The sequence below is a fragment of the Hyperolius riggenbachi genome, chromosome 6 (genome assembly GCF_040937935.1).
Source record: "Hyperolius riggenbachi isolate aHypRig1 chromosome 6, aHypRig1.pri, whole genome shotgun sequence".
NCBI classification, from domain to species: Eukaryota; Metazoa; Chordata; class Amphibia; order Anura; family Hyperoliidae; genus Hyperolius; species Hyperolius riggenbachi.
Window position 1 is genome coordinate 249,996,029 of NC_090651.1, and position 27,518 is coordinate 250,023,546.

General features: G+C 43.1%; 1 protein-coding gene across 3 annotated transcripts in view; it reads right to left on the minus strand.

Annotated features, from left to right (window-relative positions):
* MORN1 (MORN repeat containing 1) overlaps positions 1–27,518 on the minus strand; it is a 565,248-nt gene that overhangs the window by 253,419 nt on the left and 284,311 nt on the right. The window lies entirely within an intron of this gene.

Sequence of the window (27,518 nt, forward strand, 5' to 3'; positions counted from 1 at the left end):
GTTTAGGCAAAATCTGCAATAAGCGGCATGCAAAGAATGACAAGAGCGTGCACCTTCCGTCCTCAGATTCATTTCAAAAGTTGTGACAATGTAACCATATGGCTAACTCCTTCATATTCCAAAGTTGCAAAACAGTGTAAAAAATTTGCAAAATTTGCTCTTACATTTCTTCAAGATGGTGGGTCATTCCAGTGGAGGTGGGTGGTGGGCATTAGGGTGGCTTAGCGATGGCCGTTTCGCGTCTCCTGACGCTTGGTCACGCTGCGTGCCACTAACAATGGAGGCTGTGCGCTTCCGGGATTAAGACGGGGCACTAGGCTCCACCCCTTCCGGTCGTGTCACTTCCTTTGTGCTGGAGTTCGTTGCGTAGGATACGGGGACGCCATTCAGAGGGCTGGGAGGCGGAGATTCAAGTTCCGCCTCCAGCAAAGGACCAGCCAATGGGGAAAGCCATCAAATTGCCATGGTTACTAAGCAAAGCTTGCAAAGCTGGCGTACAGTGCTGCCAACAAATAGGGCACTTATACAGTGGGCAAATTCATACAGCCCGCTTAGCATACATGCAAGCATGCTGCCCCGTGGTCCATAGGTCCCTCTTAAAAATATGCGTCTCCACATCCCTAACAACAGTGAATTAAGGTGCTACATAACGTAAAAAAACCTTTAAAAACACTTGGGGGACACAAATTAAGACTATGAATAAGGTAATACTATTATTATAGGTCAGGTGGGCATCTAGATTGGATCTCCGCCTCCCAGCCCTCTGAATGGCGTCCCCGTATTCTATGCAACAAACTTTCAGTTAACAGCCAAACGCGCTAACCAATTGTGCCACAGAGACTGTGTACCAAAAGACTGTGCACGCAGTTGATGTTGAATGATTTTATGGGGATGTATGAGTGTCTTTTGGAGGAAGGAGGTAAGTCTGCTCCAAGAAGTTTCAGCATGTAGTGTTGGTGGTATAATGGTTAGGATAGCAGCCTACCACGCGGTAGGCCTGGGTTCGATTCCTGGCCAATGTATGTGAGTTGGCTTTTGACATCCTACAAATCCCTAAGCAAGCTCATTTTTCTCTTGGATATATCCTAATGGTACATGCTAGGCTGGCTTTAGCATGTAGTGTTGGTGGTGGTATAGTGGTGAGGAGAGCTGCCTACCAAGCTCTAGACCTGGGTTTGATTCCCGGCCAATGTATGTAAGCTGGCTTTTGAAATCCTACAATTCCCTGGAAGACAAGACCCACCTCCTCCTCCGGAGGCGGGAGCAATATAAGGAATAACAATCAGCCTAGGAGTAAGCTAACAAGCCTAACTAAGCTCTCCTTAGCAGAGTCTGTCAGCAGCTGTCCCTTAACTAATAACTGTAGGCAGACAAGTGAGTAAAACGGCTGGAGAACCTTGCCTTTTATAAGAAGGGGTGAGGCTCCAGGAGTTAGTGTAGTCTGATTGGCTACAATGTGCCTGCTGACTGTGATGTAGAGGGTCAAAGTTGACCTTAATGGAGCATTATGGAGCGAATCGAACTTCACCCAAAGTTCGCCTGGAACCGTTCGCTGGTGAACCGTTCGGGCCATCTCTACTAGCTTGTAGTAGATTTTTCCAAAATGTTATCATGCAACTCAATAAGACAGTGTGGTCTGTGTAAGGTGAGAGAGATATGTTAAAATCGATAGAAAGGTTTGGTCGGGCATGGCGGAAAGGATCAATCAGGGGGCCATGTGGCAACGATTATGCTCTGATTCAATAAAATGATGGGATGAGAAAGTTGATCAGCCTGCAAAATCGAGCAATGTATGGGCACCCTTAGGGTTATCACTGAGTCGGTGTGTGGATCTGCTGTATCTGACTGTAAATAAATCATTACAGTGTTCAGTGCATTTAAGAAATTTACACATTTCGTGACAGACACCTTTTGAAGATCAAGCAAAAAAATAAATAAATAAATAAAACTTGTAAATTCAGTGGGGGGTTCCTAAAATATGTTTTTGTATGAGGAGAAAGAAAGGTATGTTAAAACAGTGACACAGTGACAAAACATATATCCTGCCCATGTAGGGAGTCCCATAAATAAGTCTTAGTGATTCCTTAACAGCTTGTCCGGTATTAGGAGTCCCTGCGCAGCTTTAAATTGAAGGATTTGCATCTTTTCCATGTTGCCCTTAAAGCAACATATAATAGCTCTTTCACACAAATGTATATATTGTTCCACTTTGTTTCTAAAAGCACAATATTTCCCAGACATGTGGTGGGCTTATCATGCTCTTTTGGTACACTTAGCTGCTGTACTGCACCCTCCAGAGACAAGAAAACCTGTATTTTTTATTATTTTTTGATGTTCAGTCACTATTCAGTCAAGTCCGACTCCTTGCAACCCCATGGACCACAGCAAGCCTGGTCCCTCTAACCTCTACTGCCTCTTGAATCTTGTCCAAGCTCATGTTAGTTGCTTCTGTGATATTATCTGGCCATCTCAATCTCTGGCATCTTTTCCTTTTTTTGCCCTTGATCTTTCCCAGCATTAGGGTCTTCTCCAGAATAGCCAAGGGCTTACTCCTAATTCTTTTGAGTTAGCCAATAAAATGTATCTTCCTGCTTAAAAATTTCTTGCTTATATGGTGTGGTGTGATTGTCCTGTAGCATGAGGACCCAGAGCAGGAAAATCACACCGCACCATTTCCCCTTGCGCATTACCCTGTGGTAGAGGGCACCGACAGGGTAATATTCATATCTCCACCCCTTTAAAAGTGACATGCTCCCTGCTTGACATCATTTTTTTTCACCCAAATTGGCGCATGTGCACTGTTCCAGGGTGTACAGAGACTTTTCACGATTTACATGCTACCGTTGGGAAAACTAATCCAAAAACATGGCCTGACATACCACTGCTATGCAGACGACACCCAACTATATCTTTCCTTCAAGCCTAGTAGTGTGACAGACCCAACTCTAACTATAAACACCTGCTTACGTGAACTACAGCAATGGATGAATGACAACTGGCTGAAACTAAATGCAGACAAAACTGAAGTCCTTCTGATTGGAGGGCAGAGCATGATAACAAAACAACGGATCTACGCAGCTCTGATCATGTGCGTAGCCTGGGAGTTCTAATTGATGGGGATTTAAACTTCAGAACTCAAATCTCTGCTGTGGTGAAATCATCCTATTTTCACCTGAAGAACATTGCAAAAATCAAGCACCTCATACCCCCAGAAAATCTGCCAACCTTAGTCCATGCCTTCATCACATCCCGACTGGACTACTGCAATGCTCTCTACACTGGCCTTCCAAAAAAGGTCTTGTACCGCCTACAGCTGATACAGAATACTGCTGCCAGACTGCTAACCAACCAAACCCGTCACTGCCACATAACGCCAGTCCTGCATTCCCTTCACTGGCTACCTATAGAATGGAGGGTCCTATTCAAGATCGGCCTACTGACATTTAAATCCCTGAATAATCTAGGCCCTGGATACATGAAAGATATGTTACAGCTGCGTAGCAATCCCCGCATTCTCAGATCCACAGGTTCTAATAATCTAGTCATACCCAGAGTCCACTTGGAAACTTTTGGTCCCAGAGCCTTCTGTCATGCTGCCCCTACGTTTTGGTACTCCTTACCTCAACAGATCAGGACAGCCCCATCCCTGGACGTGTTTAAATCCAGACTGAAAACCCACCTGTTCAGTCTGGCATTTGCAGAAATATAACTTTTGTTGTGTGAATACTTCATCCTACTAATTACTGAATCTGAGAGAGCCTAAGCGCTTTGAGTCCTATGGGAGAAAAGCGCTATAGAAATGTTATTGTATTGTATTGTATTGTACTTAATAAGGCCCCCCTGCAAAAATGACAGCATGGGGCCCCCTTGGTCCCCAAACCCCATGAGGGTCTTGTGATCAGGAGTTGGTGATTGGCAGCAGAAAGTGTTCTGCTGTGAAGCAGTGTCTAAAAACAGAAATAAATTACAGCTTCTTGCTACTCTGCATGGCTGGATGAGGTGTCAGGGACTTTTTTTTTGAGTGAACAATGATGTTTTTTTTTTGCTAATCGGCTGCACTTGCAGTTGGGGGGATTTACTGCGCCTGTGCAGTACACTCTGGACAATGTGGACTTGCTTGACAGCAGTGCTCACGCAGGCGCAGTAGAGGACAACCTGGCGAGGTTGACCGGGAGCCAGTGGCTGAGAGCCAAGCTGCATCGTGGGACTTAGTGGCTGTCAGGGAATGGAGGAAGCACCAGGTAAGTAGTTTTTTTTTTTTTTTAGCAAGCCTGGACATTCCCTTTAAGGATTGGCTGATTGGATCTTTCTGTCATCCAAGGCTCTCAGAACTCTTCTCCAACACCACAACTTGAAGGCGTCGGTTCCTTAGCACTCAGCCTTCCTTATGGTCCAACTTTCACAACCATAGAATACTATTGGAAAAACCATGGCTTTGACTACATGAACCTCTGTAGGCAAGATAACATCGCTGCTTTTTATTACATTGTTCGATTTGTCACTGTTTTCCTTCCAAGGAGTAAATGTCTTAATTTTCCCCAATTACCTCAAGTGTTTTATTCAAAAACCCTAAAACCATGACATTTGGATATCATTTAGCTGAAATGTTCTCAAGCCGAACTCAAGCAGAGCTGAACAACATGAGTTATGCAATTACACGAAGACAATGAAATTGCTATCCTTTACATCCTATATTATGCATGCACTGAACTGCACTCTTGGACGATCAGTTAGAAATTCCATCTGTAAAAGAGATACTAATTTCTCTGACACATGGTCATAAATTGGTACTAAATATGATTTGATAGTAACATCTGTGTCTCGGCTGAATATTAACATGCATGCCATGGAAAGTAAGTGTTCATAAATAATAATGTAGATGTGTTTGGTCAGGTGAAGTCAAAATTCCATCTGTAACTCATTCAATGGGATCTGCTTGGAATGTCTCAGAATGTTGGGAGAGTGTCTTGCAAGGACTAAAATCCAGAAACTGTAAAATACATTTACTTACAACACTGAAGTCCATTACCTTGAAGCCAGTCGTCTAAATCAACAGATCATTAAACATGTTATGATAATCCACTGCGCATCTGGATCTTGACGTAATTGAGAAATAAGATGCTACTTAAGTGTTGATAAACATATTGAATGCAAAGCTGCTTTCCTTTCACAAAGTCCTACTCAACTTCCTCATCAAAAGAAATAAAAAAGTAAAAATAGATGGCGTTCAATGAACATCAAAAAAATACTGACAGCAAAATGTTGGTGCAGGAGAACAAATAAGAAGTCGGGTAAATAAATATTTTCGCAATTTAAGCATAAAGGACTATCACAAAAATTGTTATAAAAAATAAAATTATTCCATTTGTCCCATAGCATATGCACTATAAATTACTTTTTTTCCTAAGTAGCAGTTACTTACAGTAGGTAATACAAATATGACTGTTCTGAGAAATGATCCTTAAAGAGGAACTCCAGTGAAAATAATGTAATAAAAAAAGTGCTTCATTTTTACAATAATTATGTATAAATGATTTAGTCACTGTTTGCCCATTGTAAAATCTTTTAAATCCCTGATTTACATTCTGACATTTATTACATGGTGACATTTTTACTGTTGGCAGGTGATGTAGCTGCTGCATGCTTTTTTGGCAGTTGGAAACAGCTGTAAACCGCTATTTCCCACAATGCAACAAGGTTCACAGACAGGAAAATCCCAGGAGTACCACAGTCCTCAGAGTTTCGTGTGCGAGGGGTTTCAGCACAATATCAGTCATACAGCACCCCCTGATGGTCTGTTTGTGAAAAGGAATAGATTTCTCATGTAAAAGGGGGTATCAGCTACTGATTGAGATAAAGTTCAATTCTTGTTCGGAGTTTCTCTTTAAGGCTGGTTTTATACTAATAGTGTGTGTTAACAGTGCCATGCCCCACTGCATAGCACTGCAACGCACAAAACCACAAACATATGATCCTGCAGCAGAGTGCGCCGACAGGGTCATATGCATAGCGCCACCCCCCTTGCCCAAAGATGTACTCTCTGCTAAACAGGAAGTACGTTCGCTGGGATCCCGTCGTTCTGCGTAAGCACGACACAACGCCGCCACCATCCTTTTTAAAAGGTATGCATCACCAATTGGCTCACATTACTTTATTACTTCCTCCACTGCAGAAGTGCGGCGGTAAGGCGCTGTTGCCCCTGCGTCAGCCGAGCGGCGGATTGGGATCTTCCAGTGTGACGCGATAACTGTGCTAGGCACCATTGCCTTGCATCGCTGTTGCGTTACCCTACGATAAAACGGTAATGCAACACAATTTTTCAATGAATGTGTAAAAGAGGCCTAACACTTCACAAAAGCACTCCATGGAAAGGACCTATACAAAGACTGGAGAGAGTTGGACTGTGCCACTGTCATCCAGGGATGGCTTTGAAAAATTAAAGAATTCCTGAGAATTTTACAACTTTTCACATTGTGGTCTTACAAAGGTCCGCACTGAAGTAAGAATAATGTTTTACTACCATGTAGGCACTAACCTCAATCTTGGAGCCGATTCTAGTTCCCAGTGCTGAAAAAAAAAGTCTGTTGTAGCTTTATTTGAAAAAAAAAAATACTTTTTTTTGCATAGTGTTATGCAACTGTATGGGTTTCTTGCACATTTCATGCAAATTACATTTGATGTGCTACTAATGATGGCAATAAAAGAGAATGGCTGTCTCAAATACTGTTAGACAATATGCTAGTGATCACCTCATCACTAACTACAATATATAAATAAAAGGATAATCTAAAGTGTATATGTTCAGAAGTTGCTCCAGAACACATTTCAGTCTCTAGTATACTGTGAGTTATGATTGCACTAGTCCATTTCAGGCTGCTCAACACACAATCTGAATCTACTGGAGCTCGACCAATGTTGCTAGGAAGCACATATGTTGCAACAGGATTGGCAGTGACAAGGTGGCCATGTAGTACCACATTTGACCTTGCTGCTTCAATACACTTCTACAGTCATGTGAAAAAAGTAGGACGCCCTATTAGTCAGTTCTTTATTAAGAAATGTTGAAATATTGAAGTCTAATCTTATTTTTATTTATCTCTGCAAAGAAAGGGATTTAATTGCAGGTTCACAACAAAATGTAACCTTGACTCACTAAAATATATCAACAAAAAGTGCATTCTGAGGAAAACCCTACCCCTGGTATCTTGTGTTACCCCCTTAGGCTGAAATAACTGCAGTGAGACACAGTCTGAGGAAAGTCTTTCCCACTCCCACTCCTCAATGCAGATGTCATTCAGCTGTGAGATGTTTGAGGGTTTTCTTGCATTTACAGCCAGTTTCAAGTCACCCCACAGCATCTCAGTTGGATCAAGATCTGCGCTTTGAATCAGGATCTTCAGGACTGTATATTTTTTTTAAATTTATGGGTATGTTTTAGGTCATTGTCGTGTTGCAATGTCCAGCCCCACCTTCAGCTTTGATTTTTTTTTTTTTTTTTGCAAGATGGTCCCACGTGTTCCTCAAGTGCCCCCTGATATACAGTAGAAATCATGGTGGATTCTATGTTCGTGGGCTGGTGGGGTTTTGCAGCAAATCAACCCCAAACCATGACACTTCCTCCTCCATGCTTCACAGTTTATATGAGGTTATTTTGCTGGAATTCAGTATTTAGTTTACACCAAACATGACCTCTGTTTTGGTATGCAAATTATTCAAGTTTAGACTCATCGGGCAAAAAAACAGTATTCAACAAGTCCTAGTCTATGTCTAAATTCTCTCTGATAAATTATAGAGTGGTCTTGATGGTTCTCTTAAAGAGCAAAGGTTTCTTCCCTCCACATCTCTGATGCAAGTTACGTTGTGCAGTCTATTTCTGATTGTAGAGGCATTCACTTTCACATCAACAACAGCAAGAGCCTGCTGTAAATCCTGTGTTGACATTTTAAGGTTTTTGGAGAGCTCTTTTAGCATCTTGCCATTTGCTGTCTGGGGGGCTTTGCTTGGATGGCCAGACCTGTGTATTGTGTCAGTTGTTTTGAAACCCCCCACTTGTAGACCATTTTTCAAGAGTGGAATGGTTGATTTTTAATTCTTTTGAGGCCTTTATAAATCTTACCAGACTTCTACGCTGCTATAATCTTCTTCCTGAATGTGAACCTGATGTGACAGTGATACACTTGTGTGCGATTTAAACCATTTTCAGTTGCAATAAATGTCCTGATTTATTCCCCATAAACAAGAGTGATACAATTATCTACAGAAAGCAACCAGTTCATATTCCTGCTTTATTCAACAGTTAGGTCCTGATTGGTTGGTCTGGGAGACTACTTCAATTTTTCTACAGTTTTCTGCACACAGCTTGCTAAATCAGTGCCAGTATTTTCTTCTCCAATTACCTTTTTGTCCTAGCCGCTAATCCATTCTTGCTGTTCAGATGTTAGTCCTCAGGGAAACAACAGACTATTGGCTGAAAGTTTAGCAAATCACCCTCTATTCCAGTAAATATCTCGTATACACTCAGTACATAGACGAGCAGACAAACAATTGTTAAACTGCACTAATCAGATATTGGTGACCCAGATGTATATCATACATTAGTCAAGTTATCTACACCCCTTTATAGATTTGTACTACAAATTGCAATAAAGGAATAAAGGGTTTTTAGGAGCAAAAGTAATGCCCACAGTATCTTCTGGTTACACGACAGCGTGGAGTAAATCACAGGTTCTCTATGCATGAAGCAAGAGAGTGGTCCTTGAGAATGGACGTTTTAATGTGACGCAATCAAAGCAATGTTTTATTTAGAAGATACTGTGGACATGACTTTCACTCCTAAAAAACATTTTTTCTTTTACGCAGTTTGTAATACAGCTATATATCAGCGTGTTAATGAACATAAAAGAACAAAGCGTCTTTCTACAAATAAATTACAAATTACATTGAGCATTGTTTTCTAAACAAATTAGACAGAACACTGCCAATTCCGAGGTAAGAAGAAGGTTTCAGGTTCCCAGCATGTGCGAGTGCCCTAACAGGTTCCTCCCTAAGTGCGAACAATAGAACTTAGGCATGTGTTATCTTCACAGTCTGAAACACAACTACATACGCCAGTGTCTTGGAGGCAGCAGCAGGTAAGGATGTAAGCAGATGCTATCAGGCCGGTTCCCCTGTGTGAGTCCATGATTAAAAAACAAACATGTTATGGTACTCCACTGTGCATCTGGTGCTTGACTCTTAATTGAGAAACAAGATGCTCTTCCAAAATAATGCTACACGTTATCAGATGCAAACTTGGTTTCTCTTATCTGCTTTATAGGAGGATATAAAACTCCCTAATCCAAAGAAATAAAATGAGCCTACAGGTAAATCACCGCTTATAAAAGCCATGTTTTATCTTCATTTAGATAAGAACTTGACTTAAATTATAGGCTTTCCCAAATTGCTACATAAGCTGGTTGTTGATAATGTATTTTCCTGAATAAACGATGTAACACATCATAAAACCAAACTAAACTTTATACAGAGAATTGAGTCCTGTCTGCTGTTGAAACCATTCATTTGTAAAACTGTGGGAGCAGTAAAATAGGTACCAGAAGTTAAAGACTTCCAGACCTGATAAAAGAAGAACTATTCACTATTACCAATTGGTGAGATAGACAATGCAGCTGCGCACTATATTATATGGCAAGACCAGGGATGCACAAAGAGAAGGAGAAAGCATTTCTGTTCAAATAATTGGCAGCAGTTGGATGTCTTGCTCTTTTGAAAATTTAGAGTGGCTTAGGTCTGGTTAATTTCATGTGACAAGGCGGTCATAAAGCTATGCTCTTGAATTATATAATTTTATTTATTTTTCACTTCAACTATTATAAGGAGAGCTAATTCATGAGGAAAACACATAAATAATGATAAATCATGATATAAGCCAGTGTTTCTCAAACCTGTCCTCATGACTCCCCAACAGTGCATGTTTTGCAGCGTTGGGGAGTCACAGCGAAAAAGGGACAGCTCTACTTAGGACAAACTGCATCCAAATGACTACCTGCACCAAGTGTGCAGAGCCTACTAATAGACAAAATACACACCCTGCATTCAAATCAGATGCACCTAACTACCATAGGAGGATGTTGGTTTCCACAAAAGCTTGCATGCAAATTATCAAGTACTTGACCCTCCCACCATGATGAGGTCATCCTCTGCTGGGAGGGGCCCTACCTCTAACTAAATTAAAAACATGCAAAGAAAGGGTAGATCAGCACATCAATAGGCCTCCTCTGATTGGTTATCAACAGAGATGCACTGAGCCACCCCCCACCCCCCGCCTTTTAAACTCCACACATCGGCTCAGGTGCCAAGGCTTTAACTATCATATAGTTAAATCCCGAATATCGTTGGAAGGGGTTCAGAAAGTGGCGTACAGAGTTCAGCTAAGGACTCAGGACAGAGGCAGTGGTAGGGGTAAGTAATAGGGCACCCAGGGTTTAGCTATTATGTAGCTGTACCTCGCATTAGCTAATGGTTAGTGTTAGGTGTATCTAGGGGGTTAGTGTTAGGCATAGGTGAGTGAGCTTAATGTTAGGTGTAAGTATGTAGGTAGGGGGTAGGTTAGTGTTAGGAGTAGGTTTAGGGTTAGTGTTACGCATAGCTAGGGGATAATGTGAGAGATCAGTAATGTAAGGTGATAGTAGTATGTGGGTAACATTACAGATGCTATTGGCATGATCCTCGCCCAAATTTCCAAGCTCCCTATTAAAATGTATGCTATTTAGCAGCCATGGCTGCTGTGGGGCATTTTTGAAACATGCAGTTTTAATTGTTAAGAAAATATCTCTGTAATGTTTTTCTTCTTTGCTAAGAAAAATAAAACAGCCCCCAACATCATGTTCACCTCGAAATGAAGAGCCTATGAGGCGGATGCCCCTCACCACCACCAATACTAGCTCACTCACATGGTTCATAACATCAGTGTACGGTAATTTTTGCATAAGAGGGTGGCAGAGTCTGGTAAGTCTCCTGATCAGGAAGGGAGCCCTGGCATAATTAAATAATATTTAAGCATCTCAGCCTTTCATATACTGTAAACATGCATCAGTGAGCCTTAGGGGCCCATTGACTCTGATTTACCAGTTGCCCTTTATTGGACCACTTGTGGTATATCCTAGCTGAGATCATTCAATATCGTCGCAGGCAGCAGGGTGAAGCCGAAATATGGCTCACCCTTCTCCTGCAGAAACTCAGGGCCCGCATAACTACTATTCTCCCTCTGAATTGTAGAAACTTTGGGGGGGGGGGGCACGTAATTCGGACACTGGCTATTGCCGGCTGAATTAACTTTTTCTTCTGCTAATTTGTTCGTCAGCCGGGAGCCTAAATTAGCCACGGAGCACTGTGCTGAAATCAACTGCCTTGGTCTTAGCCATTGCATATTATACAGTAGGCAACTCAGAAGACCTGCCATTTTAGAAGAGCTTTGACCTAGTCATCTAGTTATTACAATATGGCCCTTGTTAAAGTCCACCAGATACTAAGGTTAGATAATTTTTCCTGTGTCTGACACATGCATTTGTAAGCATTGACTATTCACTTCCTGCCTGATGTACATATTATAACATCGCTGGTGAGTTGGGCGCAGGGTGAGCTGAATGACTGCTCATCCTGCTGCCGCTAAAATTCCCGGTTTGTAGTAAATGCTTCAGCACCAATGGTAAGAGATGTGCAGCGATCCACTCTGGAGTAACAAGTGCTTGCAAACACTCCACAAGATCCGCACCATCAAGTTTCCATCTTTATTGTTCCATAAAAAACAGGTTAAAAACTGTGTGGGTAAGTATACGTATACTTACCCACACAGTTTTTAACCTGTTTTTTATGGAACAATAAAGATGGAAACTTGATGGTGCGGATCTTGTGGAGTGTTTGCTAAAATTCCCGGTGGCATTAAAGAGGAACTGTCGCGAAAATCTTAAAATTTATAACACATACAAATAAGAAGTACATTTCTCCCAGAGTAAAATGAGCCATAAAATACATTTCTCCTATGTTCCTGTCACTCATAAATCACAATAAGAAGTAGAAATCTGTCATTACCGACAGATTTTGGACTAGCCCAGGCATGGGCAAATTCGGCCCTCCACAATGCATTTGCCTTTAGGAGGCATGACTGTGGCTGTCAAGACTCCTGCAATGCATTGTGGGACTTGTAGTTCCTTAACAGCTGGAGGGCCACGTTTGCCCATGCCTGGACTAGCCTATCTTCTCATAGGGGGTTTCTCAGGGTTTTCTTTATTTTTAAAAGCACTTAGTGAATGGCAGCTGCTCTGTCCAACTGCCAAAATAGTGTAAATTAAGCAAGGAGGCTGGCCAGCATCTTTGTATAAATCTTTTTCAGGGAATGTCTTTATAAAGAATAAAGGCCATGCTGAGAATCCCCTATGGAGAGATAGACTAGTCGAAAACCTGTCGATAATGTCAGATTTCTACTACCTACTGTGAGTGACAGCAACATAAGAGAGAAGAAGTAATTTATGGCTCATTTTACTCTGGGAGAAATGTACTTCTTATTTGTATGTGTTTTAAATTTTAAGATTTTCACGACAGTTCCTCTTTTAGTACTATTTCCCCTCTGAGTCGTAGCAACTCAGAAGGAGAGGTAATTCAGGGTTCGGTGAGTGCCGGAACCTCGAATCACCCTTGCGCGGGGCGCGCACTTTAGCATTTCTGCTGTAGCGGTTCCCAACTCAGGCGCCACATTCGCCTGCTTCATCCTGCCTGATACATACCATACCCTAAAGGTGCCCATTAATGATACAATCCCATGTGCAATCGTTTGTCCAATTTGATGATTATGATTGATCAAAAATGATCAGTGGTACCCAATTACGGATAAAAAAAACTGCCAACCAATTTAATTAGATTGATGAGATTCATCCTGACAATTGACTTATTCCATTAATATGATCGAATTTGTTAGCAGTTTTTCATCCGTTAGTGGGCACTACCTATCTTTTCCAATCGATCATAACAATCAAATCAAACGATTGATCATCTGTGGAATTGTATCGTAAATAGGCACCTTTACAAATATTGCAGATGTTTAATTATGCAACTTTTTTGTGCTACGAAACTATAGCTCCTTTTTAAGACCGTCATATTTGCATGCACATCTACAAAAAAGGGGGAAAAATACATAAAATAAGGTTTCTTTTTAAAGTTGGTAAACGCTAGAGCAAAAACTAAACTCATTTTCACTAATGAATATTAACTGATTAAACAACTTCAGCATTTACGTTAATAACAATAGGATAAACAATTATCTCTGAAGACGCCGTCTTATTCCAGATATTCTGAGCGCCAATGTCACCACTGTTGTCTCTTCCGATAATGGAGCTCCCATAGCATATCTGCAAGCGTGATCTAAAAATAAATAGCATAAAACCCAGCCAATCCGTCAATAATAAAGGCGTTCTGCAATTACCAGCACCTGCATTATGATGCAATGGGCTTAAATTACGGAGGGGCCCTGGCAGAACCCCCACTGACAACAATTAGCATAAAAAAGTCCTACAATTTGTAGCTGTGGGAGGGAATTATCAAAGGTTAACAGACTAAATATAACTATCGTTTTGTCCATAAAATCAATGCACTTTCTTGCTAAATCTGGGTTCTGTAATTTAACTGATAATAGTATTATGAAATCTGGAAGGCTTCCACCCAGTGAAGAGCTGGCTTGCATTGTTTATTAGAAATGATTCCATCTTAAGTGAAAATTAAGCACAATTTAAGCATCATGTTTCAACAAAAGAGTTTATATTGTCAAATGAAAAACACATTTGTAATTAATCTGAGCTGTAAACAACACAATTTGCCGCAACAATAACCCAATACTTCATGATTTTTTTCCCTATAGTAAATAAAATACTGTTCATTAAAGAAAAGCAGTTTATAGGAAAATTTCAAGTGAAAGGAATGTGGAGTAGAGTTGGGCCGAACGGTTCGCCGGCGAACGTGGTTCGCGCGAACTTAGGTGGTTCGCGTGCGGGTGTCGCACGCGAACGTTTTGCGGCAAAAGTTCGCAAAAAATCGGTTCGCCCCATAATGCACCTGAGGGTCAACTTTGACCCTCTACATCACAGTCAGCAGGCCCAGTGTAGCCAATTAGGCTACACTAGCCCCTGGAGCCCCACCCCCCCTTATATAAGGCAGGCAGCGGCGGCCGTTATGGCCACTCGTGTGCCTGCATTAGTGAGAGTAGGGCGAGCTGCTGCAGTCTCTCATAGGGAAAGATTAGTTAGGCTTAACTTCTTCCTGGCTGCATACCTGTTCTGTTCAGTGAGCCCTCAGCCCACTGCATACCTGTACTGTGATCCTGCCACTGCATACCTGTTCAGTGATCCTGCCACTGCATACCTGTTCATTGATCCTGCCACTGCATACCTGTTCAGTGATCCTGCCAGTGCATACCTGTTCATTGATCCTGCCACTGCATACCTGTTCAGTGATCCTGCCAGTGCATACCTGTTCATTGATCCTGCCACTGCATACCTGTTCAGTGATCCTGCCAGTGCATACCTGTTCATTGATCCTGCCACTGCATACCTGTTCAGTGATCCTGCCACTGCGTACCTGTTCAGTGATCCTGCCACTGCATACCTGTTCATTGATCCTGCCACTGCATACCTGTTCAGTGAACCCGCCACTGCATACCTGTTCTGTTCAGTGAACAGTTTGGTGTGTCAGTGTGAAGCAGTACCTTAATTACACTACCTGATTGATGTATACACATGCAAGATGTTTTAAAGCACTTTAGGCCTGTCATTTAGCATTCAATGTGATTTCTGCCCTTAAAACGCTGCTTTGCGTCAAATCCAGATTTTTCCCGGGGACTTTTGGCATCTATCCCACTCCGCCATGCCCCCCTCCAGGTGTTAGACCCCTTGAAACATCTTTTCCATCACTTTTGTGGCCAGCATAATTTTTTTTTTTTCAAAGTTCGCATCCCCATTGAAGTCTATTGCGGTTCGCGAACTTTAACGCGAACCGAACCTTCCGCGAAAGTTCGCGAACCCGGTTCGCGAACCTAAAATCGGAGGTTCGGCCCAACTCTAATGTGGAGGCTGACATATTTTACGCTCTTTAAAAAGAGATGAAGAAAAAAACGCTGTCATGATAAAATGTATTGTCTTTCAAACCTTCTTGGTAACAGATCTGGAATAGGCATTCAGCCAGAGGAGTCAGAACACCTGATCTGCATACTCATTCTGGGTCAGTGATTCAGAAAGCATTACAAGCAAAGATCAGTACAATAACAAAATAAAGGAGCATTTTAAAAGCAATTTATCAACGGTATTCTCAGTATTTTTTCTGTTTCAGGCTTCCTTGAGGCTGGATTCACACTTAGGCCGTATTTGCATATAGCGCACTTTCATGAACGCGAATGGAAACATGATCGCAGAGACAGCAGACAGTGCATAGACTGCACTGTCACCTGTTTCCATTTATGCTCTGCAATTCACTTTTGAATCGCAGCCAGTGTTGCTTGCAAATTTTCGCCAAAGTCATTTTCGCATCAAAAATCCCGTTTTGGTTTTCGCCGAATTCTCATGAAAATTTGCTTAAATTTTCACATTTTCGCCCAATAGCGAAATTTAAAGGGAAAGTGCCATATTTTCGCCCAAATAAAAATTCGAAAATAATTGCTATATTCTACATGTGCTTAACATGAAAATTCGAAAATTGATAGGAAGTAATGTCTTCTCTCCCTACATTATGTCTCCCATGATTCTTAACTGCGGAATTGACCCAGGAACCATATAACTACAACCAATCAGACAACAGACAGCCACCCTAGCCTCTGTTGGGAAGAGTTAGTGGATGTGATAGGAGTAGAGAGAGCTTAGCTAGCTACGGGGCGTGCAGAGGTAGCCACGGCATCGGGGCCCTTGGGCTAGAGGGGCCCCGAGGGGCCCACCCTCAACCACAGTATTAGCTCTTTATTGGTCCTATGCTGATAATATTCACTTTTATAGATGATTAGAATAGCAGTGATCATTAACCTGCTGGGCGGTCTGGACGAGCTCAGCTCGTCCAGTACCGCCGGAGGCTGCCGCTCAGACCCTGCTGGGCTGATTTGGCTCAAGTAAAAAGCAGCACACGCAGCCGGCACTTTGTAAGCCGCGTGTGCTGCCTGATCGCCGCTGCAGTGCGGCGATCCGCCGCATGCAGCGGCGAAAGAGGGTCCCCCCAGCCGCCTGAGCCCAGCGTAGCCGGAACAAAAAGTTCCGGCCAGCGCTAAGGGCTGGATCGGAGGCGGCTGACGTCAGGACGTCGGCTGACGTCCATGACGTCACTCCGCTCGTCGCCATGGCTACGAGGTAAGCGAAACACGGAAGGCCGCTCATTGCGGCCTTCCGTGTTACTTCTGGCCGCCGGAGGCGATCGGAAGAACGCCTCCGGAGCGCCCTCTAGTGGGCTTTCATGCAGCCAACTTTCAGTTGGCTGCATGAAATAGTTTTTTTTTTATTAAAAAAAAACCCTCCCGCAGCCTCCCTGGCGATCTTAATAGAACGGTTTAGAAGAGAAATTCAGGATACTGTCCTTTAAATGTGTAAAGGATCAAAACACAGTCCTTTTTCAGGGCAGTCCACCTTGCCCCGTAACACTTGTTTATATATCTTTAAAAGGACTATAGCAACTAGTGCAATCTCAAAAAGGCAACAGAAAAAATCTCTGAAAAAACTTTATTCACACGAGTAAAAAACATCCAAAAACATGGTTCTTCAATATCACAATGGTAGGTCTTGGGAGTACAAAAAATTAATTTCAAATCAGTTAATGGTTATAGCTTTGCGGGTATAAACTTCAAGGCAACGACACATGTTCGTTTCGGGCTTTTTATGTAGAGTAAAGTATGCCCTTCATCAGGCCGTGATACCCAGCTCTGCGTAGCCAAACCAACAAGGAAGACCGGTCAAGAAAAAGAAGCCATGTATTGGGGGGCGTCTGAACTCACCAGACGCACACAACTTTCCAACGGCAGGAGGCAGGGTTTCCTTTTGCAGCACCTGCCTCCTGCCGTTGGAAAGTTGATTTAAAAACTGATTTAAAATAAATTTTTTGTACTCCCAAGACCTACCATTGTGATATTGAAGAACCATGTTTTTGGATGTTTTTTACTCGTGTGAATAAAGTTTTTTCAGAGATCTTAATAGAACGCCAGGCAGGTTAATACACTGTTTCCCATCCCTTTCTTGCACCTCTGACACTGTGGTTGTCCTTGATTGGTTTTGGTGTGGCGTATCAATTGTTATGTATAGAGAGCTTGGGGGGCCCCAATGCAAAACTTGCACTGGGCCCACAGCTTCTTAGCTACGCCACGGCTAGCTACTGCTCATTTATTTGCAGTCTACTGTGTGTTTGTGGTTTGAAAATCTCCACAAATACAAGCTACAGCAGGCTGGATTGTAGCTGTATTCTAAAACAAAAGTCTTTTTTAAAGGAGAACTGTAGTGAGAGGTATATGGAGGCTGCCATATTTATCTCCATTTAAGCAATACCAGTTGCTCGACTGTCCTGCAGATCAATGTGGCTGCAGTAGTGTCTGAATCATACCAGAAACATGCATGCAGCTAATCTTGTCAGATCTGAAAATAATGTCAGAAACACCTGATCTGCTGCATGCTTGTTCCGGGTCTATGGCTCCTTTTAAGGACAACTGTATTGAGAGGTATATGGAGGCTGCCATGTTTATTTCCTTTTAAGCAGTACCAGTTCCCTGGCTATCTTGCTCATCCTCTACCATTAATACTTTTAGCCATAGACCCTGAACAAGCATGCAGCAGATCAGGTGTTTCTGATATTTGTGTCAAATTTCTGACAAGATTAGGTGCATGCTTGTTTCTGGTTTGATTCAAATACTACTGCAGCCAAATAGACCAGCAGGGCTGCCAAGCAACTGGTTTTGTTTTAAAATAATTACATTTGGCAGCCTCCATTTCCCCCACTACAGCTGTCCTTCAGGCCCCATTCACACTTATAAGGGCAAAACCTGCGTGAGTGATTTTTCAGCAGAAAAATCACTGAACACTGCGGCGATTTTTCCGCTATCACGTTTAGCGCTTCTATAGCACTGAAACGCGATCGCCGGGAAATCGCCTGAAAATGGTGCAGGCGACACATTTGTGTGTCGCGATTTTGGTGATTTGCGGCGATTAGCGCAAATCGCCCAAGTAAGAACGGGCCCATTGGGTTTAAATACACTAGTGCTTTCAAAAGCGCCAGCGTTTGAGCATTTTGCCAAAATCGCCGGCAAAACGCTCTAGTGTGAATGGGGCCTCAAGCATGGTTGCTGTGTCCAAGCCGATGTTTTTTTTTCTATTTGTACACTGCTAGCTTCTCCTGACTTATGGGGGTGATGGTCACTAGAGTTGGGCCGAACGGTTCGCCTGCGAACGGTTCCATGCGAACTTCAGTGGTTCGCGTTCGCGTCCCGCAGGCGAACTTTTGCGGAAGTTCGGTTCGCCCCATAATGCACCATGAGGGTCAACTTTGACCCTCTACATCACAGTCAGCAGGCCCAGTGTAGCCAATTAGGCTACACTAGCCCCTGGAGCCACTCCCCCCCTAATAAAAGGCAGGCACTCCCCCCCTAATAAAAGGCAGGCAGCGGCGGCCATTACGCTCACTCGTGTGCCTGCATTAGTGAGAGTAGGGCGAGCTGCTGCAGACTGTCTCTCATAGGGAAAGATTAGTTAGGCTTAGCTTGTTCCTGGCTGCATACCTGTTCTGTGAACCCACCACTGCATACCTGTTCAGTGAACCCACCACTGCATACCTGTTCAGTGAACCCACCACTGCATACCTGTTCTGTGAACCCACCACTGCATACCTGTTCTGTGAACCCACCACTGCATACCTGTACTGTGAACCCACCACTGCATACCTGTTCAGTGAACCCACCACTGCATACCTGTTCAGTGAACCCACCACTGCATACCTGTTCTGTGAACCTGCCACTGCATACCTGTTCTGTGAACCCACCACTGCATACCTGTTGTGTTCAGTGAACCCGCCATTGTATACCTGTTCAGTGAACCTGCCACTTTATACCTGTTCTGTTCAGTGAACCCACCACTGCATACCTGTTCAGTGAACCTGCCACTGCATACCTGTTCTGTGAACCCACCACTGCATACCTGTACTGTGAACCCACCACTGCATACCTGTTCAGTAACCCACCACTGCATACCTGTTCAGTGAACCCACCACTGCAGACCTGTTCAGTGAACCCACCACTGCATACCTGTTCAGTGAACCGGCCACTGCATACCTGTTCTGTGAACCCACCACTGCATACCTGTTGTGTTCAGTGAACCCGCCACTGTATACCTGTTCAGTGAACCTTCCACTGTATACCTGTTCTGTTCAGTGAACCCACCACTGCATACCTGTTCAGTGAACCTGCCACTGCATACCTGTTCTGTGAACCCACCACTGCATACCTGTACTGTGAACCCACCACTGCATACCTGTTCAGTGAACCCACCACTGCATACCTGTTCATTGAACCCACCACTGCATACCTGTTCAGTGAACCCACCACTGCATACCTGTTCAGTGAACCCACCACTGCATACCTGTTCAGTGAACCCACCACTGCATACCTGTTCAGTGAACCCACCACTGCATACCTGTTCAGTGAACCCACCACTGCATACCTGTTCAGTGAACCTGCCACTACATACCTGTACTGTTCAGTGAACCCGCCACTGCATACCTGTTCTGTTCAGTGAACCCGCCACTGTATTCCTGTTCAGTGAACCCGCCACTGCATACCTGTTGTGTTCAGTGAACCCGCCACTGTATACCTGTTCAGTGAACCTGCCACTGCATACCTGTTCTGTGAACCTGCCACTGTATACCTGTTCTGTTCAGTGAACCCGCCACTGCATACCTGTTCTGTTCAGTGAACCCACCACTGCATACCTGTTCTCGCCATGGTGCGCACCAGTCCAGCACGGCCGTCACTACACAAACAGCTGTTTGCGGTGCGTTACACAGTGAGTTTGGTGTGTCAGTGCGAAGCAGTACCTTAATTACACTACCTGATTGATGTATACACATGATGTTTTAAAGCACTTTAGGCCTGTCATTTAGCATTCAATGTGATTTCTGCCCTTAAAACGCTGCTTTGCGTCAAATCCAGATTTTTCCCGGGGACTTTTGGCATGTATCCCACTCCTCCACCTGGGGGTCCAGGTGTTAGACCCCTTGAAACATCTTTTCCATCACTTTTGTGGCCAGCATAATTTTTTTTTTTCAAAGTTCGCATCCCCATTGAAGTCTATAGCGGTTCGCGAACTTTTACGCGAACCGAACCTTACGCGGAAGTTCGCAAACCTAAAATCGGAGGTCCGGCCCCACTGCTGAGCCCCCCCGCCACTGTCAATTTATGGGATATGTACACTGCCTGCTTCTCCTGACTTATGGGGGTGATGGACACTTTGATCGAGCTGCTGCTCCCCCCACCACTGTCATTTTATGGGATGTGAACCTGCTCCCCTGGCACTATAATAATACTGACAAGTGCACTTCATATAATAATTTTTTTTTATTGAAATCACTATGTATATTGAGGCATTTAACAAAAAAAAAAATAACATAAATGTATACTTTTTTTCCTATCGCAACTTTAAAATTGATTTTCTCAAAAACTATAAGGTCTTTTTGAAAAATTATTTTTCCCCTCATAGCCACTGTTCTCCTTAACATACTCTGCTAATTTGGTGATTCTAGCTTGTAAAGGGGCTGTGCAATTTACCGTGAAAATCACGGCCATTAGGTGAAAATAAACACTAAAATATTTGGGCGAATTTTGTCGAAGCGAAAATTGTACTTATTTTGGCGAAAATTCCACAAAAAGAATATTTACATTTTTTGCTCATCACTGATTGCAGCACTTGGTTGCCTGCACTTTAGGGCAATTGCGCCCGCGATCCCATTCAGAGTAATGAATGGGATCGCAAGCTCCGCCCCCAGTAGTGACACGCAATGCAGAGCCGCATGGCTCTGTGTTGCAGTGGAAATGAGCCCTTAAAGGGAACCTAAACTGAGAAGGATATGGATTTTTCCTTTTAAAATAATACCAGTTGCCTGGCTCTCCTGCTGATCCTGTGTCTCTAATACTTTCAGCCCCAGCCCCTGAACAAGCATGTAGATCAGGGGCTCTGACTGAAGTCAGACTGGGTTAGCTGCATGCTTGTTTCAAGTGTATGATTCAACCACTACTGCCAGTAGTGGTATTGTTTAAAAGGAAATATCCATATCCCTCTCAGTTTAGGTTCCTTTAAATGCATTGTATTGAGTTTTGTCACATTGCATCTCATTTTGGCAATGGGATGCAATGCGGTGCAACACAATGCAAAACAACACATTACATGCAAATAGGGCCTTAAAGTGAACAAAGCCATTCCATATTTTTGAATGGATCAGTAGGGTACATTTCTATATTACAAAACTACAGTATTTTAAGGAACTCTATGATGCATTTAAGTGAACTTGTCAATTTCTAACCAAAGGCCTACAGTAAGTGAACAGGACAGAAAGAACAGAACAAAACAGAAAGCGTTCTTCCAAAGTACACAGACACTTCAAATATTACTATAGCCGTTTACAACATCCAGGCTGCCAAACTCGAGCATTCTATGCAGATTTGACACCATCTCATTTCTCCGTGCCAGGACCCACCCATACTTTTGTCTGTGGAACTGCCCCTGGAGTTATTTATCAAGCAGTTGAGAGGGCCATTCTTATCCCTGGCGACTTAGAGCTGACAGAAAGCTTGTATTATTATTATTACTATTTAGTATTTATATAATACCGATATCTTCCGCAGCGCTGTACAGAGTATATCGTCTTATCACTTAACTGTCCCACAGAGGGACTCACAATCTAATTCCTAACGTAGTCATAATTCTATGTATGTATTGTTTAGTGTATGTATCCTAGTGTAGGGCCAATTTAGGGGGAAGCCAATTGTTTTTAATGTTTTGGGGATGTAGGAGGAAACTAGAGTGCCCGGATGAAACCCACACAGACACGGAGAGAACATAAAAACTCCATGAAGCTTTCAATTATCTGCAGGTTTAAAGGGAACCAGAGACGAAGGAACCTTAAAAATGGAAAAAGATTTTATACATACCTGGGGCTTCCTCCAGCCCCATCCGCATGGATCGCTCCCACGACGCCTTTCTCCGCTGCCTCTATCCACCGCTACCGGGTCCCGTCACTTCTGCCGGACACGGCCAGTTTTCTGCATCCACAGGGACTCCCTCCGTCTCTTTACGCATACGCCTGCGCAGTACAGAGGGAGCGCACTGCACTTGCGTCGACTGGCCCTGACTGGCAGAAATGACGGGACCCGGTACCGGTGGATAGAGAGCGGGGGAGAAAGGCGGCATGGGAGCGATCCAGGCTGATGGGGCTTCCTGTAGGTTCCAATGAGAGTTTGGATTCTGGTTGAAGGTATTTTAGACCATTCCTCTTTACAAAACATTTCTAGTACATTCAGGTTTGATGGCTTCTGAGCAGGGACAGCTCTCTTTAACTCACACCACAGATTTTCAATTATTTTCAGGTCTGGGGACTGAGATGGCCATTCCAGAACGTTGTACTTGTTCCTCTGCATGAATGCCTTAGTGGATTTTGAGCAGTGCTTAGGGTTGTTGTCTTGTTGAAAGATCCAGCCCCGTCGCAGCTTCAGCTTTGTCACTGATTCCTGGACATTGGTCTCCAGAATCTGCTGATACTGAGTGGAATCCATGCGTCTCTCAACTTTGACAAGATTCCCAGTCCCTGCACTAGCCACACAGCCCAAAAAAGCATGATGGAACCACCACCATATTTTACTGTAGGTAGCAGGTGTTTTTCTTGGCATGCTGTGTTCTTTTTCTTCCATGCATAACACCCCTTGTTATGCCCAAATAACTCAATTTTAGTTTCTTCGGTCCATAGCACATTATTCCAAAATGAAGCTGGCTTGTCCAAATGTGCTTTAGCATACCTCTGTTTGTGCTGTGGTTGGAGAAAAGGCTTCCTCTGCATCACTCTCGCATACAGCATCTCCTTGTGTAAAGTGCACCGCATGGTTGAACAATGCACAGTGACTCCATCTGCAGCAAGATGATGTTGTAGGTCTTTGGTGCTGGTCTGTGGGTTGACTCTGACTGTTCTCACCATTCGTTGCTTCTGTTTATCCAAGATTTTTCTTGGTCTGCCACTTCGAGCCTTAAGCTGGCCACTAACGGTCCAATTTCTAGAGAAAAATCGTTCGAGCGATCAGAAATTCTGATTGGATGAAAAATCGTTCACTACACCATCAACTAACCAATCATTGCTTCCTATCTATCACGACCACCAAGAAAATCCAAATTTTCGTTCAACGAAAATTCATTCGGGCGACATTTTTTTCACTCGTTTATAATCGATTGTGTCCACCAATAGAGATTATTTACAACCAATCCGGTCAGAATTTCTGATGGCTCGAACGATTTTTCGCTAGAAATTGGACCATTAGTGGCCAGCTTTAGCTTGAACTGAGCCTGTGGTCGTTCATTTCCTCAATATGTTCCTAACTGTGGAAACAGCCAGCTTTCTGTATCCTTCCCCTAAACCATGATGGTGAACAATCTTTTACAAGAAAAAGAAAAATCCATCCATAAGGCAAAAAGAAATAGTATTCACATAAACGCCACTTCAAAAATACAATACTATATAAATCTTTATTAATCAGGGACATACCCCATAAAAACAATTAAAGACAGCAAACAGCACAGTACAGTAGCACAAATAAGGGATTATAGTAAATACATATCGCATGAAACACCCAGAGTATGGGGCAGCAAAAGTATTGTAATCCTACTACATCGCTATATGAAAAAAGCACAATAGCCAAAGCATGGAGATAACCATGTCCATTAAGTAGAAAAATACCCAGCTCGGTCAGCAAGGAAAGATATAGCGATAAAGTACCCTCCAAAAAGAGATAGATAAGATCGTAGATGCTTACCACTTATGTCCTGGGTGTCGCCGCTGCCCGTGCTGTCCCTCTTGTGTATGCTTCCCCTATACCATGATGGTGAACAATCTTTGTCTTCAGGTCATTTGAGAGTTGTTTTGAGACCCCCATGTTGCTACTCTTCAGAGAAGATTAAAAGAGGAGGGAAACTTACACTTGACCCCCTTAAAGGGACTCCGAGCAGTAACTAAAATCAAAATCTGAACTTACCTGGGGCTTTCTCCAGCCCACCGTAGGCCGGTAGGTCCCTCGGCGTCCTTCTGGCTCTTCTCCCAGGCCCTGCTAAGGAATGGCTTCCGGCGACACTGGGCCCGAGTGTTGGGCTCCTTCTTCCTGAAAGATGACGTCAGTCGTCACCACGCCGGCCGCCTCGCGTCATCATGGCGGCCGGCGTGAAAGCACTGCGCATGCGCGATTAAACCGCGCATGCGCAGTACTGTCACGCCGGCCGCGTGATGACGCGAGGTGGCTGGCGTCTTGACGACTGACGTCATATTTCAGGAAGAAGGAGCCCGACACTCGGGCCCAGTGTTGCCGGGAGCCATTTCTAAGCAGGGCCTGGGAGAAGAGCCAGAAGGACGCTGAGGGACCTCCGGCCTACGGTGGGCTGGAGAAAGCCCCAGATAAGTTCAGATTTTTATTTTAGTTACTGCTCGGAGTCCCTTTAAATACTCTTTCTTATAATTGGATTCATCTGTGTATGTAGGTCAGGGGTCACTGAGCTTACCAAGCCAATTTGAGTTCCAATAATTAGTTCTAAAGGTTTTGGAATCAATAAAATGACAACAGTGCCCAAATTTATGCACCTGCCCAATTTTAATTAAACAATTATTGTGAACTTTCTGTAAATCCAATAAACTTCATTTCACTTCTCAAATATCACTGTGTGTGTCTCCTATATGATATATTTAACAGACATTTTTCATCCAAACAACCAACGATTTATACAGGAAAATCATGACGATTAACAAAGTTGCCCAAACTTTTGCATCCCACTGTATTATAATTGGAGTATGTAACTTATTTTACTTGTTTTTGCATGCAATTTATTACAAATAAATAATTTTTATGAAAGTGATATGTCTCTTAACAACTTAAGTACCAGCAGTCTCTGCCCCCTTAAGGACCAGAGACCACTGGTACAAGAAAGCGCGGAATACCGACAAAACAGACACATACCCGCTGCAACCACCTTCCACGCTGCACTCCAGGAGCCACAGGTTACCCACTCTGCCGTATCTATGATGGCAGAGTTCCGGTGAGCCAGTCAAGAGCCTCTTTCATTGGCTCCTGACCGTGTCTATCAATGTAAGCCAATGGGAGTTGCTTACATTGATAGGCAGTGTCAAGAGCCAATTAAATTGGCTCCTGGCCGGCTCACAGGGCTCTGCCATTATAGAGACGGCAGGGCGAGTGAGTTGTGGTGGGAGATGGCGGCAAAATTGGCGGGAGCGACGAGAGCAGCTAGAACGCGTGGCGTCGGTGATTTGAAGTCTACGCCCTGCCAGCCAGATCAGCATAAAAACAGGGCGTAGATTTCATTCAGCATTGTCCCTAAATGGTTAATTTGAATATAGCCAATCTTGTCGTCGTAGTCATTCTTACCAGACACAAAAATACTCAGTATGTCAGAGAAGTAGAAAAAAGTTAGGTGGCCAACCGCCAGCTTCAAAAAACAAAAGCAAGAAAAAAGAGTGAAAAGTTGAAGCACATGGCAAAGCTTAAAACCTTCTTAAACACAGAAAGAAAATGAACCCTGTGATGATATTCATAAAGAGGAAAGTTCAGAAAGTCAGGCTCTTCAGCTGAAGTGACCTCAGTTATTACATAAGAACAAGAAGGAGAACAAGGAGATTCTAGTGTGACTGCAATTTCTGACCCTACTGTGCCACCCACAGATATCCCAATGCAATAATTATGTGAATAAGAACCATCTCAAGTGTCAACAGCTCATTCAGATATGCCTTGAGAGGGGATGTGCAGAGACCTTTGTTGCTATTATGATCTTGTGGACTGAAATATACACAGTGAAAAGCAGAAGGTCTACAATGTCTTGAATGGTGTCATACAAACAAAGATTCTGACTTTTCCCCTTTCAGGAAGACCCTATACAGAGTGAGGCGCAATCCTGATAACTGTTAAGAAGTGTACATTGCAAAGGAGAAGTCATAATAAAGCCATGGCTTGTATATTCCATTATGTCCAAGAAGATATTCTAAGTTGCTTTCCGTATGCAAGGTGCTATCAGAAAGATATCCAATAAAGGTTTCAATTACTTGAAAAATGCTTACATGTATTCAATGGAACATTGAGATTCAAACACTCAAACAACAAAGACTTTTATTTGTAAATTCAAGGGGGGCACAAGGAGCAATAGATCAGTATACAGTTCTAAGATAGAAAGAAGAAGTATTAGGTTAGTGAAGAGCTGTGACAGTTGTGAAATCTCTTTCAGTTCAAGGCTTTAGAGGCATTAATGAGAAAATTGATTCACTGACCAATGGAAATTACCAAATGAAGTTGGAAGCAATTGTAACTTGTGTTTCAGCAATTCAGAAGTGCTGATATGCTGGTCCAGGCAAAACATCCTATTAATAAAAATGGGCCCATTTGCAATTTCACTTTTTTCTCCTTAGTTTCCTCCTAAGTGATATTTTCAGAATTGTCAATATAATACCCTTTAACCACTTAAGGAGTGTGGTGATTGCAATATATGCCCTGTTTTGATCCCCTAATACCTGCCAGGGTGTAGATTTAATATCACCGCTGCTCTCATTGCTCCTGCCGATTGCGTTACTCTCTGCCCGCCACAGCTCACTCGCTCTACCATCTGACCCTGTCGATCAATGTAAGTATCTCCCATTGGCTTACATTGATCACACAGTCAGGAGCCAATGAAAGCGGCTTCTGACCGCCTCACAGAGCTTTGCCGTTGTAAAAGATGGCAGAGTGGGTGGCCTGAGTCAACAGGTGTGCGGCGTGGATGGCGGTGGCGGCAGCTATGTGCGGCGATTTATCGGTATCCTGCGGTTTATGGTACCAGCGGCCTCTGGTCCTTAAGGGGGCAGACACCGCTGGTATTTAAGTGGTTAGACCACTAGCAAGCAAGAAAATACACAAAATAATTTTGACACTACTTTGTTGGTACCCTTTTAGTTGCAAAGTGCTGAAAAGTTATTTTAAATAGAAGATGAAAAATTATCTCCCAGGAGAAAACTTAGGAGAAAAAGTTAATTGCATATGGGCCCTGGTGTGTTCACCACATACAGTGGGATGCAAAAGTTTGGGCAACTTTGTTAATCGTCATGATTTTCCTGTACAAATCGTTGGTTGTTACTGTAAAAAATGTCAGGTAAATAGATCATATAGGAGACACACACAGTGTAATTTGAGAAGTGAAATGAAGTGTATTGGATTTACAGAAAGTGTGCAATAATTGTTTAAACAA